General features: G+C 39.7%; 1 protein-coding gene and 1 long non-coding RNA gene across 5 annotated transcripts in view; one reads left to right on the top strand and one right to left on the bottom strand.

The window, feature by feature from the left end:
• The window catches only part of CTNNB1 (catenin beta 1), a 38,599-nt gene extending 26,811 nt beyond the window's left edge, over positions 1–11,788 (bottom strand). For 3 of the 4 annotated variants that reach the window (XM_045798164.2, XM_045798166.2, XM_045798165.2), the window contains exon 1: positions 11,634–11,788. The gene's annotated coding sequence lies outside the window, so the exon portion shown is untranslated. The remainder of the gene's footprint in view (positions 1–11,633) is intronic. The other variant, XM_087870118.1, reaches the window with a different exon arrangement.
• Positions 11,789–11,959: 171 nt separating this feature from the next.
• LOC148108367 (uncharacterized) lies at positions 11,960–17,412 on the top strand. Its single transcript, XR_015727834.1, has 2 exons — positions 11,960–12,763; positions 14,053–17,412. It is a non-coding gene; the product is annotated as an uncharacterized LOC148108367 (long non-coding RNA).
• Positions 17,413–19,730: the final 2,318 nt, after the last annotated feature.

The following is a 19,730-nucleotide window of genomic DNA, read 5'->3' as shown; positions in this document are numbered from 1 at the left end:
AATGAAGGAAAAAAAAGGGGGAAGTATTTCTACAACTGCACTGTCCAATACAGTACCTACTTGTCACATGTGGTTATTTACAGTTACATTTAATTTTATTAAAAATTTAGTTCTTCAGATTGCCATATTTCAAATACTCAATCGCCACATGTAGCTGGTGGCTACCACACTGGACAACACAGATGTAGAACATTTCCACCAGCACAGAAAATTCTACTGGTGAGTGCTGTTATAGAAGGAAGAAAAGATAAATAAATAAAAATTTTAAAAATATATATCAAATGCTGGGTAGTCCAGCAAGAATAAAGCTAAAAAGTATTCATATGGTTGGTCAACCATGCAAGTCCAATAGTAAGCTCGGTGGAGCATATTCACTGGAATAATGAAAGCAGAGCATGAACCGGACTGGGAGATGAAAAGTGGAGACATGTCCATAGGATAGGGACACATTGTGAACTACAGCAGAGAAATAAATGGGGCATTAATTAGCTGGAGGAAAACAAAGGGTGTCCAATTCTAGAATATTCACCCAGCCAACAAACCTTTACTGAGTAGCTATAACTTCCACTCTTCTGGGTACCAGGGATACAAAATTAAGACAAGACCAGGAGAGGAAGAAAGAACAAACGAGTAAACAATGTTACTTCAGAGTGCCACAAACCAAATAAGAGAATATGATAAAATGAAAATGAGTGAACAGGAAAGACCTTAATGTAAAAGTGGTATCTGCACATGAGCCACAAATGGCAAGAAGGAACCATCTCTGCAAAGGTCTGGAATATACCTATATGCTATTGTAAATGATCCAAATGAGGTGGTAAGACTCACTCAACACCTTATTTACCAATCAACTACTATGCAGTAGGGCTGTAGGCATTGGGAAGAAAACAGTCAAGGGACACAGACAAAAATCCCTGTCTTTCTGGAGTTTACATTCTGGTAGGCTAAGAAAAAAGAAAATAACAAAACAAATAAAAGGTTATATTGTTATCTATTATGTTACAGAGTGATAAGGGCTAAGGAGAAACATAAAGCAAGAAAGGAGACAGGAACTTAGAGAAGGACTGTGATTTTAGACATGACAGCAAGAAAAAGCCTGAAAGAGGTGAGGAAGTGAGCCATGATATGGCAACATGCTTGACCAGCTGGAGGAAAAACATAACAGTGGCACAGAAGGAGAAGGAAAGTAGTAGGTGACTGAGTGCTGAACAGAGGGGTTTGTGCTTTTACTGAATGAGATGGTAAGCACCTAGAGGTTTCTGAACAGAAAAGTTACATGATCTTCTGCTTTAAAAGGATTACTCTGGCTACTGTGTTGAGAATATATTTTAGGGGAACAAAGGTATAAGCAGGGAGACCAGTTCGAAGGCCTGTGCAGTAATCTGGGCAAATGATTACAATGGCAAGGCTATGGTAAGAAATGGTTAGGTTTTGGATATCTTTAAAGGGAGAGCAGACATGATTTGCAGACAGGGTTTGGAAATGCTGTGTGAGAGAAAAATGACTCACGAACAATACTGTTAGAAGTTCAAGTAACTGGAAAGAATCAGTTGCATTTAGGAACAGCTAAGAGAAGTAGCCTTACAGGAAATTGGGAGCTCAGTTCCAGATGTATTAAGTTTGTGATGCTTCTTAGACATCCCAAATTTTTTTTCAAAATAAGTTGGATATTAGCATCTAGAGCTCAGGGGAGAAACCCAAACTAGGGATATAAATTTGGAAGTTATCAGCAAATAAATGTTATCTGTTTAAAGCTATGAGACTGGAGTGTATTTAGACAACAAAAAAGGAGAGGTCGTAAAATTCTCAGTCACATCAACAAAGAGGTTAGAGAGAGAACAGAAAGAGCAAAGGAGACTAAGAAGGAACCACCAGTGAAGTACGAAGAAAACTGCTAGCAGACATGGTGGCACAGAAGCCAAAGAAAAAACATTTCAAGCCAAATGTGCCACATGTTAGTTAATAGGTTAAAAGAAATGAGAACCAGGGGCACCTGGGTAGCGCAGTCGTTAAGCACCTGCCTTCGGCTCAGGGTGTGATCCCGGCGTTCCCGGATCGAGTCCCACATCGGGCTCCTCCGCTGGGAGCCTGCTTCTTCCTCTCCCACTCCCCCTGCTGTGTTCCCTCTCTCGCTGGCTGTCTCTCTGTCACATAAATAAATTTTTAAAAAATCTTAAAAAAAAAAAAAAGAAATGAGAACTGGAAATTTGTAACAGTGGTTGCTGGTAGGGGTTCAAAAGATAAGGGAGAGTAAATATAAGCATATTTTTCAAGGTATTTTGTGTAGGTGGTGGGTGTAAGGGGAGACAGGAGGAAAAATTTGTTTTAAGATGAGATAAACAATCATGTTTATATGCTCATGGGAAGAGCTAGCAGAGAAGGAAAAACCAATGATGCAAGAGAAGGGAGACTGACAAGAGTAATAATATTCTTGAGACCAAGAGGGAATGGGATCTAGTTTACAAATGAACTGGTTGTTCTTACCTTGGAACACTACAGTTCATCCACAGTGACAGAGAAAGTAAAGAGCACAGTCACAGATATGGGAGCATGCAGGAATTCTTTCAATTATTCAATATGCTTAGTGAAATAGAAAGCAAGGGCATTAGATGAGTGAAGATAGGGGAGGAGGTGCTGGGATGTTTGAGAAAAAGAAAAGGAAAAATACAGTCATAAAAGAGGGTGAACTAATAGACCACGGACCATTGGGGATGAAGCCAGAGAAGGATAAAGTTATTTAGAGTATATATAAGAAAGTGATTATGATTCAACATGAAATTTCAACTGGGTATAAGTGAGAGTGAGGGATACCGAAAAGCTTAGATAGATAGATTGTGGGTTCTGGTGGAGATGAAGGGCTGTTGGAATTGGAAGTATTTACTAGAGGAATAAGACAGTGGGACACTTGAAATGAGACTGGGATGGGGATAGTTATTGGAAAAAGACAACATATTCTAGGATATGAAATGGGAACATGTGGATGAAACAGACTGAAAAATAAGATCACTGGAGAAGAAATCAAGGAACTAATAGGCCAAAATATTGGAAGCATCTTTTATATCAATGTTCCTCAAAGAGCTAGACCATGACACCGTAAGGAGCTTGTGCCAAATTATAAATCAACACACTGTGTCCTTTATCAAAAAAGACTTGCTACAAAAGAAGTCAGCTGCACTAAACTAGTGAATTTAGTGACAGGTGGTTTATATTCTGGTGCAAAGCCCTTACCATAATCCATACGAGTAACAAACAGTTCAGACCAGACATTTTGAGTAGCACTGTTCTACATGGACATTGACATCACCAAGAATTATGACAGAAATAAAGAAGACAGTGAGCCAGGCTAGTAAGTGTTTAAGGAAGGAGGGAGATGACACTCCCCAGGAAAGCTGGTAGGTGACTAAAATAAAGAGTGGTAGTGGGTAGTATAATTGACGGCATGAGAGGCAAAGTTTGAAGTTCTGGAAAATAATGGTTAAGACATGACAATGAGAAAGACACTTTCTCTACCTCGTGGTTTAGTAGTAAAAGGTGTGCAAAGAGATACTGAGAGAGCTGCAAGGGAAGCAGCATTACAGGAGAGAGGCTAGGTTACAGTGGGATTAAGAAAGAGAAGGGAACATTCCCAGAATACATTGAAAATAAAAGGGATTTGCTGAAGACTATGAGTTATAGAAGGCACAGTGAGTGAATTTCAGGAGAATGATAAAAGGTGAGAGACGGAGATCAAAAAAGCAATGGAATTAGAATCTGGAGGGATGAGGCTAACACAGAAAAGTTAGGTATAACTAAAAGAACAAAGTCCTTGAAAACGCATGAGTCAGGACTGGCCTCTGACCAGGATACACTATTTCCTCCATTCTAAAGATGGACATCTGATGCAGATTGATAGATAGGGTAGTGAAGGAGTTCCTGCTTAGCTTCTGATGGCCGAGAGGGGACTCATTTGAAGAGCGGATAGTCTTCCTGTCTTGGAGCTTTCTAGAGAAATGTAATACGATCTGGGGTATAATGGCAAAGGGAGAAACCCAGGGCCCTTTAGCATATAGTCAGGGTATTCTTCAAGCAGATTATTCTTACCCCCCCCCCCAAAAAAATCAATTTTAGTACTTCCCAGCTTCCGCTTTTGAGCAATACCAATTTAACTATCATTACTCTGCCTCATGAATGACCCCCAATCTTCAGGTATTCCAGACTTTTAATCTCTTAAATTTTCTAGCCTATTTCTTATTCTATGGGAAATAGAATGACTGGCACTCTGATTCAGGACCCAGGAAAAATAACAGCCGAATTAAGGCAGGAAATAGTGACCTACAGGACAACTATAAGATAGAGAGTAACAGTTTTACTACATGACTGGATCACACAAAATATTCATAATTAGAAGTCAGAACAATATAAACCTAATTTTATAGTCTCACGTGGCTTTTCCAACAGAAGATAATAAAAAAAATAATAAAATAGCTGGACTTAAAAACCAAACTGTAGAATTAAGCAAAATGCCAGAAAACAGACTAAATTTACTAATCTAAAGAGTTCTATTCTATGTGCACGCATACTAGGTTTCCTGGAAGTAACACTTAACGTCTACTTTTGCATCTAAATGAACTATTAGGTAGATAGAAGTAATGTCTGACATTGCTACAATCTTTCAGTAGCTCAGAAAAAGAATTTAACTGTCTAAGCCAGCACTTTCTACATAGTAGAATGGAACACCACTTGGAAACCTCCAAGGTTTGGACTGGAAAATATTTCCAAGAAACCCGTGTTCCCGTTTTACACATATGGCACTCATCTAGTATATGGAAAACTTCAAAGACAGACTCACTCCCTACATCCTTAACCCCAAACCACTTAATTATACTTAAAAAAAAAAAAAAGTTTACAACAACCACCCCTCAGTGCAGCAAATTACTACAATCATTTAAGATCTTCAAATTGCATTCCCAAGAAATTCTGCTGTAAATCTAACTTCTCGCACTTTTATATGAAAAATGTACAAAATGTCTGTATATACATACACATACATCATAATTATTTCAGCTATCCTAAAACCCTTTTAATAAAAGAAGCTTATTAAACTAACCCTTCAGCCTTTGCACATCTTTTACTTCCAAGTCAGATCAGCTACCAGCATTTAAGGTAAGATTTATTAATCACAGATATGGTTTGTATGCCCTGAGAACTGATGAACTTGACAGAACTTGAAGAGGTTAAAAATATCTACCCCCACCCAATTTTTTTAACTAATTGTTTAACCTATCTGTTACAAATCAGTTAAAAGAAAACTATCAGTACAGAAACAGGTGAATTAAGAAATCACAGGTAAAACTGTGGGAACATTAGTGAAGACATTTAAGAGACAAATAAATAGGGGAGAAAATGGGAAGTGCTATGAAGCATTTTCACCCCAGCATCATCCAGCTGTTCACGCTATTCAAACTGCTGGGGAGGGGTGGCAGCCTTTTCAACAAGCTCAAGAAATCAGAGGAAGGAAATTTCTGGCATATTATAGGAGAAACTTTACAGTGGCTTGGTAAAGTTACATGGGGATAGGGGGATAGGCCAACGAGTAAGCACCTCTGAGATAAATGTTTTGTGAGAAGTCCACTGATCAGTTTTGTTTGTATTCTATACCATTATCATATAAATATATACTATATATACATATATAAATATATATATAAATATATACTATAGCACTGTTCTCAGATACTGCGTTTTATAACCAATGTTGCCCTATACACTGCATTTTCAGTCCAGACATAGCTTGTCATTTAAACACGTAGCTTGCAGACTAAACACCCAACTTTTCTAACTCTACAGACGAAAAACTCTGCCCTAGCAACAAAAGATTTAACCAAAATCTATTTAACTGCCTGCATAAATGTATCCTAACCAAGTAATGACATGCCATTAATTTAAGTAAAACTTACAGTCAATTAATTTTTCATTATCTAAACCTTGCTTTTAAGTTTTGGATTTGGTCTGATAACAGTTTACGTTAAAAGTATAGACTTCATATAAAAACCGGGACATAATTTAAAGACATCAATAAAATTTCAGGCTGACATGATTATGTACACGCAGCCAGAATATGTCCAGCATTTGTAATATCTTCACAGATTGTTTTGAACTCTTTTAAAAATGCACTTTAAAAAACTGCAATTAAGATGACCAATTGTTATTTCTCCTTTTCCTTAACCAAGCTATCTTATAATTCCTAAACTCGAATGTGAGTTTCCCAGATTTCACAAACAAGTTAGTAACAGAAAAGTGCTTTTAGGTTCCCAATGTATAATCAAGTGATAGAAGGCATTTTCCAAGTGCCTAAACATGACCCTAATAGTTTAACAATCTTATTTCCTATGTTATATGAACCCACGGATTCATATCATCCTTAGACATTTAGTAGAATCATTATCATAAAGAACTGTACTCTAAATGGGACTACCCCAGATGTTACAAACTGGCAGTATCCTCCCAGTAGGTGTATTAATTTGTGCTGAATAGTGTCTTAAAACATGAATTACATTCACCAACATGTGCAAATCAAAGGATGAACATTAACCTGATTTCCTGCTTCTCTCAAGGAAAAAAAAAAATCAGATGATGTGGCAACATGAACTACAGTCCCACACAATGGCTGGAACTGCTAAGATTGGCTACTTAGAAGGGATTTGAACTCTCCAATTTGTTGTATTCCGCACAGTCCCAGTTACCCTACACCACCTGGTCCTAGAAACACTGAGTAGCCACTGCCACTATAATAGAAGACCAATCCTACATGGCTTATGAAAACAATCTCACTTCATCTTGAATGTCAAAATATTGTATGTTATAGTAATGAAGACAAGCAGCCAATTTCAGAGATAAATTAAGTCCTTAATAGAATTTTTCAGTAAACCATATGCACTTTTTTTTTTAGAAGAACTTTCAAATGCACTCTTGTATCTCATAAAAATCTTGGAAAACTGGAACAGCTATTCGACCTTGAGAGACAATACAAAGAATCAACTTGAACATTACTAATTCCAAAAATGATCCATTATGAAAAAACAAATCCATTTTGAATAACCATCTGTATAAAATAAGGCATTCTTGCTGTGTTTAAAAGAAATCGTAACAATATTCCTTAGTCAAAAATCATTATCAATGTTTTTAAAAAAAATGACACTGAATTCCAAGAGCAAAATGGAGCAGTAAGTGATACTGTCATTTTCCTTCCCTACTGTCAACTTTTCAATTTCATTTCAACCACCCATTATTAAAAACAGGCAACATTTTAAAGTTTATCTAAACTGATTAATTTTCCATAAAATTAACATTTCACTTCCAAAAGTTAATTGAGAATACATTCTTGTTACTAATCAGAATCCAAACTGAAACAAATATACTCATAAAAAATTACTAATAAAAACTAAGAACTTTAATACAGGAGCAGGGAGAAAGGTTTTTACTGAAAAATTTAAAGGGCAAAATATTGGCATAGTACATCACCACCCACAGCCTTATACAATGAAAACCTACAGTAACTAGGGCATTATAGTCTAGAGTTCACAGACACTGACAGAGCTAGTTTTGTTGCTATCTAGTTCCTAACACAGACATATCCCTTGATAATATAACTGAGTTGAGCACTTACTCATGTTTTACTGTGTCACTTATTTTAGACACACTGACAACTTGATTAACTTCTGAGAATTTTAGTATCTGTAATTCATTAGGATGGCTACGCACATGAACTCTCACCCCCAAATTATTATAGTGAGTTTTTGGTTTTATCATCATGATATATTTAACCTACTTAAAGTGGCTTACGTTAAATGCAATACCTAATTTAAGTTTGATTTTTCTCCTACAAATATTGGTTGAAATGACATTTTCTCAAGCCAATCGTTTAATGACCAGTATCGATAATGAATAAATTAGTCTAGAATTCAAAAGCTTTCTTAACCGATGCTTTCTCATCATAACTGTTCAAAAATATAATCCACACAAACATGCTGGGGGGAAAAAAATCACAAGCATTACATTATATCCACTGGAGGGCACTCAACATGACCAAAGCATGCAATGAAAACATGCCCTAACACTACTCTCACTCTCCTGCTGCATGAGGTTTGAGGGAGACTGGGGCAGGGGGATGGGGGGGGTCTCTTAAAAAGATGAGATGCCCACAATTAACAAATTCAAAAAGGCAGTTAAACTCTAAAAAAGGGTTCCTAATGTGACTTTCTCCATTAAGACTATCTTTCTTTAAGGAAAGTAGATTTTATACATACTTTTAAGGATAGCAGGGTTCAGGCCTCAACAGATGGATCTAGGTCTCAAACTGAGTCAAGCTCTGTCTTGCATGAAACACTAAAACACAAGCAGCATTCTTAAGTAGAGAGAGGAAATAAAGAACTTTCTCCTGAGTTTAAATGATGAAAAACTATACGAGTTAATTCCTACTCATTTTCAAGCAACACAAATCATGTATTTTCTCTTCCTGGAACCTGAGAAGTATATACTTACTTTAGCCTATTGGCCTAGTTATCTATCACACAATTAGAATGTATTACATAAACAATGCTCTGTTAAAGAATGAGAACTGATTCAGCAAATCAGTATGTTCTATATAAGGGTACAGGAGTCAATACCTACATGTTCTGGAATAATCAGAAGCAGTTCCTAGTCTATTTACTTTTTACCTTACTATTTACTTTTACAGTATAAAAATGTTTTCAGTCATGCTATTTCAACAAAAGATATCATATTCCCAACAAGAAGAGAGCTGCAAGAAAAAGTTAATACAACTAATGTTTTAAAAAACAATGTCACAAGTCAATATACAAGAGCATACACAAGAGTTGTAATACTTTTTATTAGAAGTTTGTCCTACACAAAAGCATTCACCCCTTCTACCCTGGGTAAGCAATCAACCATACTTCCAACCAAGCTCAAAGTACAAACTTAAAATTTACCACCTACTCATCTGCAATTATTGATCATCAACAACTAGTAAACCATGAAAGAGAAATAAAATCATGTCATAATTGGACAGATGGATTTTTCATTTGAATAACACAAAAGTTTCATTTGGCTGAATATACATGGATAGTCCATTTTGGGGGGTTGTAATTTCACTGCTGCTTACAACTATAAAAAAGATATTCAAACTTTTGAATTATCCATGTCCCTAGTTTCAACAATATTTATGTTCCTCTTTGCACCCATCCGACAATAAAAAAAGGGTATCTGCATATAGTTTTTGTAAGTGCTAAATCTTAAAATACCCTTTGAAAAATCTGCCTACTTCAAGTCTTCCCTTCCTATCTGGGGAGGGAAGTATCTACGAAAACAAGCACACAAAACTTTATTTATATGAATAATTTCTATTCTAGTCATGACTAGTAACAGTAGGAAGCTCAATTCAGTTTGATGAATTTCAATACTGGAATATACATTTATCTACATAATAATCTTGGCAAAGGATATCTAATAACAATTAGTTCGAAAGAAAGAAAACTCTTGAATACTTGACACTTGAACATTGGTAAATGTTTCACTTTTTTATTAACCACCTTATTTTAAAAACTTAGCTTTCCCTGAAAACTATTTAAAATGACTGTTCCAGCCTCTGGGAGAGTCTCAAGCTTAGGACTCCACAAGGACTCTAAGTCGCATGCTATACTAAACTTCCTAGTGCATTTTATTTCCCCCTCAAGGACTTCAGGCTTGAATAGTCTCAGCATTCCTTTAATCCTATAGAATAGTCTTCTGCAAGTTTTTCAAGTTACTGTTGCAATCACTTTAGGGCCTTGTCCTTGTACATGGCCTTCAGAACAAAGCCTGGGTCAAAGTAATGAATATTGGGTGCATATTAAGCAAATTTCGAGAAACTCTATTCTCCAGTAAACCTTAATAGTACTTTTTTTAAATCTAGAGAATGTGTGGGTTTAAATGTTAAGTCAAATAAACACTGCAGCAGCCTTAGCTTAGACCCAAAACAAAGCCTCCAAAGTAGAAGCTTATGTCACTAATTTAAGCAGATAGTTAACGGTAGCATTATGTAAAAACATTTCAAGCTATGTCTACTATTTTGTAGGATGAAGACAAGTTAACATGAAGATATCTAAAGGTACTGAATGTTCACCAACTGACAATAATGAAATGGCTTCCTAAATTCCACACAAAATACTCTGTAACTTCAGCGATCTGAAAAACATTAGCCTAGACTTTATCAAAGGAGAGCCGTCTGTCTCTTCAAGTTGATGTCTAGTCTAAGCCACCACTATTCATGATACAAAGCTCTCATTTCACTAAAACCACTCCTCGATTTCCTTTTGCCGACCTCTGCATACCAGCAGGCCAGTCTCTCTTCATTCACCACTCACAAACTCAGGGGGGAGGGGAGACCACAGATGTCTGGAAGATAGAAAGTATGGAGACAATGCTCCCTCCAAAAGGGAACAGAAAACGAAGGAAACAACTACACCCAACTGCCAAGGCTTTTAAGTTTCGCGGATTCAGAAGCAGGCTTCGAGAACTTCCAAAAACTCTGTTCAAAATCCTCTCCCGAGACAAAACACAGAAAAGAAGTTGCAACACTTAAATTTTATTTGGTCAATTTCGTAGCGAGGGAAAAATTCACTCTGCTGAAAAGAAAATGTGCTCTAAAAATCATGTTTAGCTGCCATGAAAGTACTTGAATAAATCATTTCTACCAACAAGATTCTCGAAGCACTCAGGAGCTGAATCCCGCCGTTCACTTGGTAAGAAATAGTCGCCCTGGCCCCCGCCCCTATTTTTACTAGGGTTTCACTCCCACCGCCATAAATCCAAAAGACTCTGAGTACGTTGCATGCCGCTTTCACTCACCTGCACTGTACAAGAAAATAATAGGTGCAGGACATGGATTTATATGTGCAAACCCTACTGACGCATCGCACCGCCTGCACTAGTTTGGTTCCTCTAAGGTTTAAAGTTGCTTGGGTCTAAACAAGCGCCAGTGCCAAACTCACATAAGCGGGGCATTAAAAAAAACACACACACACAATTCTCTTAAGAATTCTCTTAATTCGTCCTTAAGAACGAAAGACGGAATCTGAACAGAAAGTCTACTGGCCCTATCGACCCGGCAGATGGGACCTGGGTGGCGTCCCAGGCCCAGCGTCCGTACCCCAACTCCCCGCTGGGGATGGGAAGGCGGAGCCCCCCACCCACGTCCCCACCCCGCCCCCCACCCCGGCCCGGAGCATCCCGAAGCTCAGGGTCCCTCCCCCAAACTCAGCCGCGGCCCCGGACGGAAACCACAGCCTCCCCCGCGCCCGCCCCTGCCGGCCATCGAGCTCCTGGACGCGCCCTCGCGTCGCCCCCTCCCCGCCAGCGGCGCCCCCCGGGGCCCCGAGGAGCAGCGCGACCGGAACCCAGGCCCGGCCGCCGCCCTCCGCCCCCCGGGCGCGGCCCGCCCCCGCCGCCTCCTCGGCGCCCCCAGCCCGCACCCCCCAGCTCCCCGCCCCGGGCCTCCGCGCCGCGCCGGGCCCGGTTCCCAGCCGCCGCCGGGACCGCGCGCCCGCGACGAAGTTTGGCTCCGAAGAGGGAGCGGGAGCAGCCCCGGAAGGGTAAGGAAAGGAGCGCCCAAGCACCTCAGGGGAACAGGCTCCTCCCGCCGCTGGAGTCCGACCGTCCTCGGCCTGCGGTGGCGGCTCGGCGGGGACTGGAGCTGCTCCTCGGACCTTCCTCCGTCTCCGCCTCCCCTCGCTCTCTGCTTCCAGGGCCGGGCTAGCGCAGCTGCCACAGACCGAGAGGCTTAAAATGGCGGCGCACAAGGAGCTCTTATAAGTCGCGCAGTGGACGCTGTATCCTGCCGCCACAGGCGCAGCGCGGAGCGTTCCGCCGCGCGAGGACAAGGGGCGGGGCGCGGACAAGCGGCGGAAAGTAGTCCCCGCGCCACCCGGCTCCCGCTGCCGTCCGACCGCCCCGGGCCGGGGCGGGGCGTCCGCGCGCTCCCCGGCTGCTCCCCTGGGGGACACTGGAGGCTGCCCCGCCGCGGGGCTCTGGGGGGCGGCCCGCGAGAGCGCCGTGGCCCGAGGCGGGGAGGCATGGACCCCCGCAGGCCCAGGGGTTGGAGGGAGGGCGGCACCCAGAGCCTCCGCTGTCCGGAGCCCGGCGCCCCCCGCCCCGTGCGGGCCCAGACCGTGAGAGCGGACGCGGGCTTGCCGCGCGCTTCCCGCTGCCTGCGGGCGGCGGCCTGTCGGCCTGGGCCCTCGGGGGCGGGATCCGGGACGGTGGCGCGGGAGCTGAGGTCGGGGCCCGCCAGCTCCGGGCGCTGCTGGGCGCCGCCGCTGCCCCGCTGTCGGGTCGAGGAACTCCGGCGGGTTAGGGCTTCCGCGGTCGTTGCGGTCTGGGCCTCACACTCTTCGCAGGACCTGGTCCGCAGGCGAGCCGCACACCGCCCCAAAGCCCCCCACTGTCGGGGTGGTGGATCCCGCATCCCGACCGGTTGCTCAGCCTGAATCTGGAACTGAACCGCCGGGCCGCCTGCGATCCCCCCTCCCGAAGGCTGTGAACTCTCGTTAGAATGGGCGCCTAGTCCGCAATTCAACAAGTCCTTGGGAGTACGCACTGTGAGCAAATGACTGATGGAAATGGATTAGCTCTAGAGCCCTGTCAATTAGGTTAATTCTTAGAGATTCCCTTTTTATCTGGTTCCACAGTGCTACTATCAATAGATTTGTTTGTGAGGATGTTTCTTTGGAGGAAATGCATTTCTAAGGTAATACTTTCTTGAGAAATCGATTATGTTGTTTATGGAAGGAGTTATCAATTAGGCAGCTTGTGGTTTTTTAAAACTAATTTTCGATTCCTCAAAAACACTTTTTAATTCATCTTAATAGGCTGAAGTTGGGTCTTCATTTCCCTTGGAAATGTTTCGATTGTCATCCAGCAAGATTGGCATTTATTTGTCAAAGCTGAAACAATTATGATTGATTCAGTTTCTGTAGTCTATTGTTTTATGCTTATTTTTCCTCCAAAACACTGGAGAGTGCAAAATGCAACAGTGAAAGTTGTCTTGAGGCTTTTCACCCCGTAATTAATGCATGCAAACAATAGGTCTTTATACATAGGTAGGAGCAGGAAACCTACTTATTGACTATTCACTCGTGGAGTAGACTATGTAGTTTTAGGCAAGCTAATGCTTCAGGGCCAACACGTTCTTTAAATAATTGCGTGTCCCGGTTCCCCCCCCCGCCCCCCCCCCCGTCTTAAAGATATTTTACTACATACAGTGGTAACTTTTAACTGCTATGACCATACCACTGGAAAAAGTACCCACACTAAGATGATGTTCGGTGAGATCCATTGTCTAGAATTACTTCCTCATTTGAATCTTTGCTGGTAATTCTGTAGAATTAAATAAGCCAATGGTGGTGATTAACTCTGCTAGTCAGAATTCAACACATTATACAGAAAAAGTTATTTCATCAGAGCAGTGTTTCTCATATAAACTCAAAAGTGTAAATAGCATTTCCAGGCACTGACCCCCAATTTTAATCCTCATATATAGTATTAAAGAATATACAGTTGATTTGATTAGAGTCAGACATTTAAAATCAGATGACTGGTTAATCATTTGAGGAGTTTTTTATGGATGTCTCCTTTTACTGTATTCAGCTTTTGGCGTGTTTTTGTTTTTGTTTCTTTCCTCAATAACACACTTTGTTAAAACTAGTTAAGACATATTTGCACCATTTGAACATCTAAAGGATAAAAACTCTTCTATGTTTGTGTTTCCTTATTCAGATGCCGAAATAATTGAAGCATTTTCTATCATTTAGATATCTTAATCTAAATTTGGAATTAAGATTTTTAAATCCCTGCTAATGCTTTAAGCAAACACAATGTTATTAAAGGAAATGTAAAATTTGCAACAATGCAGTAAGCTGTTTTTCCCATCAAATTTAAGTGTACTGAAGAATTACTGGGTGACTAGCATTTAAAAAAATTTTTGTTGAATTTAACAGATTGCTCAGAATTTTCTTATTTGCTTCTCTCAAACAACAGAAATTGTTCCAATTGTCTCACCAAAAATATGACATGAATAACTTCTGTGAAATGAAGACAAATGCTACCATTAAACCAAGGAGAAATACAAGCATCAAAATACCTGATGAGCTGGTGAAATAAGTGGTTTTCTAAAAAGGATTTTTCAAAATTGACCTTGGGCAATATGTTTCATAAAAAACACTTGGTTATTTTTTTACATCTTTTTCTTCTAGAGCCGGACATTTGGATTTGACATAAATTAATCCATTTTAAAGCAAAAAGACTGCATTAAACAAACAAACACAAAACCTCAAAAGACAAATGCTTCTAAATTTCAGGCTCTGTGCCTAGAAACCCAAAGTCTCTCTGGCTCCTTTAACAGAGGAAGTATTACTTGTCATGATGTTAGACCATTGGCATATCAAGCAGTGACTACGTGAAACCTGAATGTAAAGCGCCCGTTCACTAAAACACATGCTTTTGAATCACCTTTAGGCGAAGAAATAAATGCCCAGATTGTTTGTGCACTTCCAGAAGAAACATTAATCAAGTCAGCACTGTAAAGAAGGCCCGTGCACTTTTTGGATAGTTAACTATCAAATCCATTAATTAAACATTTATTGAGCACTAAGACAATGAGCTTCCTTTAGAGAGAGGGAAACGAGTGACTGGCTTCTTTTGATTAGGTCCCTTAAATTAATGTATAATTGTAGCTGTTAATCAATCTGACTTAAAAGTAAACAGAGACAGTAAAAATAATAGCTGTGAAATGAGGGTGTGGTCTCGTCTGGACTCTCTATACGAATCTCTTTGGGAAGAAACCTCTCCCAGCAGAAAGGTAAGACTACATAATATTCCATGCACTTATAAACAATAAGTCCTAATTTCTCTAAGAAGGTCTGTTAAAAATATTTCTTTCTGACAATGTGAAAACACTGGACAAAAATCAGATCAGCTCTTCATTTAGCAGCTCACCAAGTGGGCTATTTATGGATTGGGACTTTTGATTTGCAATACCTCATCTCAGGGTTCAGTGTTATCTTTTGATTTCTTTCCAGCTGAACAGGCTAAGTAGTTGTAAATACCTCTTGTCAGACTACATGGTTGGCTATTCTCGCTCACAGAAGTAATCTAGGAACCCACTGGGCAAATTCGGGCGGAGAGACACTGTGGAAAGCTTGCACCTGGGGTGCACTGCAGAGCAAGGGAGGGGCGGTAGAGGTGGTGGGAGGCGATGGCCATGGTGGTGGCCGTGGCAGCGGCAGTGGTAGCTATGATCATGGCGGCTTCAGTTATGCCAGGAACAGGTTTCCTGCTTGGAGTTACGTGTTCTCGAGGCCTTCCTTGGTTTGACACAACAGTCCTTGCCATACTGAGGAAACACATTTAATGGCTACCATAGAAAGTGTGAAGGAAAAGCAATGGAGACATCATCCATGATATTCAAAGAACACAAAGGTGTATCTTTCTCAATGTTTCTAAGAATTAAGACAAATACCGCTGCATTGCAAAGAAATCACGCTTTGGAGACATAACTCCCCCCCAACACACACACACACACACACACACACACACACACACACCCCTCTATTAAAATTTTCAAAATGGTTGCAGATATCTCATTCACAAGAAGGTTAAAGGCGTTTCCCATCGCAAGAAGGATTAACTTACCGGAGGATTCTGGGACTGCAGATGTATACTGCGGCAAAATCCTAAATTCATCGAAAAAAATCATTTCTGGACTCCAGCTGCTAAAAATAATAGAATTATAGTAAATCATGGACAAGATTAAAACAAGCCATTTTCACATTCCAAAGTGTTCAGAAAAAAATGATTCTTTTCTTTTAACTCATTTCTTAAACAATGCAAATTTTAAAGTAGCTTTTCTTTCCAGAGCACGCAGCGCCATGAAATCGATAATTTTTGATCTTTCGGTTAGTAGGCAACATGGTGAGCTATTGCAGGGACTGCAGGCAGCAGACATGTTCTTGTCAGCTAAAAATTTTCATATTGTTTTTGAATCCATTGAGATTTGTAGATGTGATATCACCGGTTTTTTTGTTTTAGCCTGCACTGGGCTATGGGGACGCAAACTCTCAGTTTATCGACATATACGTGTCTATTGCTTTATATATATTAAAAACAGGGAGTCCTACTGGATCTTAAACAAAAAATTATGTAAAAGGAGTGGCTGGTGTGATTATAATCCCATCATGCAGGGTCCACGGTTCCCATTTAGTGAAATTTCGCAGAGGGCAACTTCTTAAGAACATCCCTGCTGTGCAGAGTGAAAAGCATGAACAAACCAAAGACAGAATTCATCTGTGTTTATATTTTACAAACAATGAAAAACCTACTCTTTGTATGCCTCTTTTCCCCCACCTTATTATTTCATGAAAACTGCAGCATTTTCCCCGCCCCCATCCAAACACTCACCACCCCAGCACTGCAGTGTTCCGTCCCTCTTTTGCTTCTCCTTCGTCTTCTTTTTCGCTTTCACAAATTCTGCACGCGCCATCTTTGTGTGGGGTGATTCTTTGCTAATTTCAGTTACCCATTCTCTTACAAATCGGTTCAGAAATAGAAAATTATAGTGCGCTTTGGGGCTTAATTTGCCTAAATTTCTTTCAGTCTTCCCTTCTGACATAGAAAAATGGAAACGACAGGGGGGAAGCCAAAAAAAGAGATATTTCTATTATTTCCATAACCTGTTGTATACAGTGGTGATAAAAAAAATTATTAACATAATAGCAACAGCTGCAGCCTAAATAGAAGCTATGAGATAATTAATGTGCTACAACAAATTAATTTGCTGCAGGTGCCTCTGCTGTGAACTGAGTAACCCATGCCATATAAAGTCTAAATACAATTATGATTCCCCCCACACACTAAAGCAAAATACAGAGCAAAATGTCTTGTTCGGGAAATATTATGCATGCCTATTGTAAAAAAATAAAATAAAATCCTACCCAACCCCTTTCCCCCCTGACCCCCATCAAGCCATCTCAAATGGTTTAGTCATCAGTGGATAAGTGTGGAGTTGGATCGGCTGTGTATGTGTATGAGTGTGTACGTACAGAGGTGGAGGGGATGGCATTTTTAATCATGTGGCAGTTTAATGCTATGTCTTAGTTGGAAAACGTATGGACCAGCTATAGATTCCTTTTGAAAAACTTAGAGATAGTTTATAATATTTAAGAGCTCGATTGGTTTTAAAACAAAAATTAGGTGGATTCATGTGTATAGCTAGAAGAAAAATAAGTGTTGAGCAGTTGCCCGTCTGAATGAATCTTTTAAAAAAATCATCTAATAAAAGAGACATGTGTTTGCAGTGTGGCGCTCTTCATTGATGTAAAGGAGAGATTTTTTTTTTTTTTTTTAACTCTCACTTGCTGTCAAGTTCAGCATTTATGGAGAATGGTTGCTGGTTGTATCGCAAGTGTATGCCAGCAATACACTGCATCAGGGCAGCTCGGACGGGGGCCTGGAGAAGGTCACAATGCCGGAAGCAATGTCCATTTTCTGTTTTGTACCACTCAGCAAAAAAGAACTTTGGGCCTAGGAAAGTGGAGAAACATACAGATTGAATTTTAACTACCTGACTGAAAAATGCTCTTAGAGTAAGGATCTAGTCGTTTCTGACTTTTCTTCCAGGAACGTCACTGAAAGAAATGACATTTTTGTTGTCATTGCAGCCTTGGTTCGTTGTTTGTTAAAGCCAAAAAGTATACGTTTTATCATGCCCCAAATATTCAAAGTTATTGGTTATTAAAATCTATTTTATTGGATGATCTCAAATTTCAATTCCAAATCTTAAAATAAATGAGATTAGTTTCTTAAATAATGGATAGAGTGCTATGGCATTTTGATTTGGCTTTGCAGAAATTTTAGTTGTAGGAGACAATATAAGATTATTCAAACAGAACACCGTTCCAGCTATCCCCAGAAGGGAGACTGCATGTGCACAAGTTTTCTTTAAAGTAGATTTTATTTCCCATATTTCTTTCGGGTGGACAAGCAGTACTTGTCACCATGATTCTGAAGCAGAAGTGCTGTACATTTGCCCTACCATTTCTCATGCGGAGACGGGCATGCATTTTACTCCATCTTTCTTTTGTTTATACCAAAGCTTCTTCATAAGCCATCTTCACATCTGCTCATATTTTGAATTTACAATTAGAGAATTTGAGTTGGTGGGGGGGGAGAAAAAGAAACAAAGACCATTGGCTTTCTTTTTAAATGAGAAGAAAGACGAGCAATTCCTTGGTAAAAAGGAGAAAAGTTGACAAGTGTATAATATATACGTCTCCTCTAGGATTTTCCAGTAATTTTGATGTCTGCTGACTCTGTCATGCCATGCAAATGTAACCCTCTGAAATCATATCATTCTATAAAATTGTGATTTTGAAATCATTTAGGGAAAAGAAAAAAATTCTTTAATTTCTGTGGCTCTGACCAATCGTCCATTCAAAGTATTTTTCCTCCCACCATAGATTGTATTCAAATCTAAGCTGTAAGAAATCAAGGTAGGAAATGTCTAACACACATATCTCTCTTTCCCATTCATGTTCTCTTTTCATGGCATAACGATCACTGGTCTCTCAGCCCTGCGTCATATGACTTAGTTTTCAGAACCCATATTCTTAGATTGTTAAGACAAGTGACATCGTGCAGGTTCTGAGCAATTAAAAAAATAATAATAACAAAAAAAATGGTTGTTGTTGAAAGCCAACTCATTTTGGGGTGGTTTGTTAGAGAGGAAAAAGCTGACTAACATAACTAAGATGATTCCATTTGGAGCTTGTTTTTACCAATCACTAATTGATCATTAGGATCAATTTACTAATGTTGATCCTGAGCTGGTTGTCTTCTAAAACAAAAATTTCTGAAGATTTTGCATTGTGCTGTCTTCTTAGTAAAATAATTGTGAGTATGCACCCTCTGGATATCTATGTATTTAAATGATACCCAAGTACTGCTGTCAGTGCATACGTGAAATACCAGTGAAGCTTGGCTTTTTTTTTTTTTTAAGATTAAAAGTAAATACAGGAGTTGCAGTATTTTATTTTTTCATCCCAATGGACCCTCATGTGCTCCTCCTGGCTTTTATTCACTCCACTCAGGACCACTCGTTAAAATTCTGAAATCTTTCACATAATCTGTTTTAATGCATTATTTCACCCAATTCGAATGGGTGCAATTCGTTTTTTAAAAGTAAACTCAGAGCTTTATTTATTATAGTTGCTGATTATTGTAGAATCCTTTAGGGAATTACACATAGATCTCTTCTACTAACTGACTTTAAATAAACCGTCTGGTAAAACTGCCATTCACATTTCTAGCAACTGTACCTAGAATACATACTGGTTGATGGAGTCTCTTGCATTTCCGTTTTCTCTTGATATTTAACTCTTTTGTGTGGGTGTCTCCTGCATCTTTCCCTTCTTTAACTATGTTTCAACAAGGTGTTAACCTTTTCAACAAAGAGGTGAGGATGCCTTTTCAATGTCAAATCTTCTGATATACCTCACGTGATAATAGTTGTACTTTGAGTATCTGTTGATTGAGAATCCACATGGTGATAAAAAGCTCCTATAAAGTCAGTAATGCTTTTAAACAAATTTATGTTTTATTAATCCCAGTGGAATCGACATGAATTTGAATACTAATCAAAAACATATGGGGGAGATTCATTT

The sequence above is a fragment of the Ursus americanus genome, chromosome 20, assembly GCF_024610735.1.
Source record: "Ursus americanus isolate L20-20 chromosome 20, mUrsAme1.1.p, whole genome shotgun sequence".
NCBI classification, from domain to species: Eukaryota; Metazoa; Chordata; class Mammalia; order Carnivora; family Ursidae; genus Ursus; species Ursus americanus.
The sequence above is the reverse complement of the archived record's forward strand: the minus strand, read 5'-3'. Positions and strand labels throughout refer to the sequence as shown.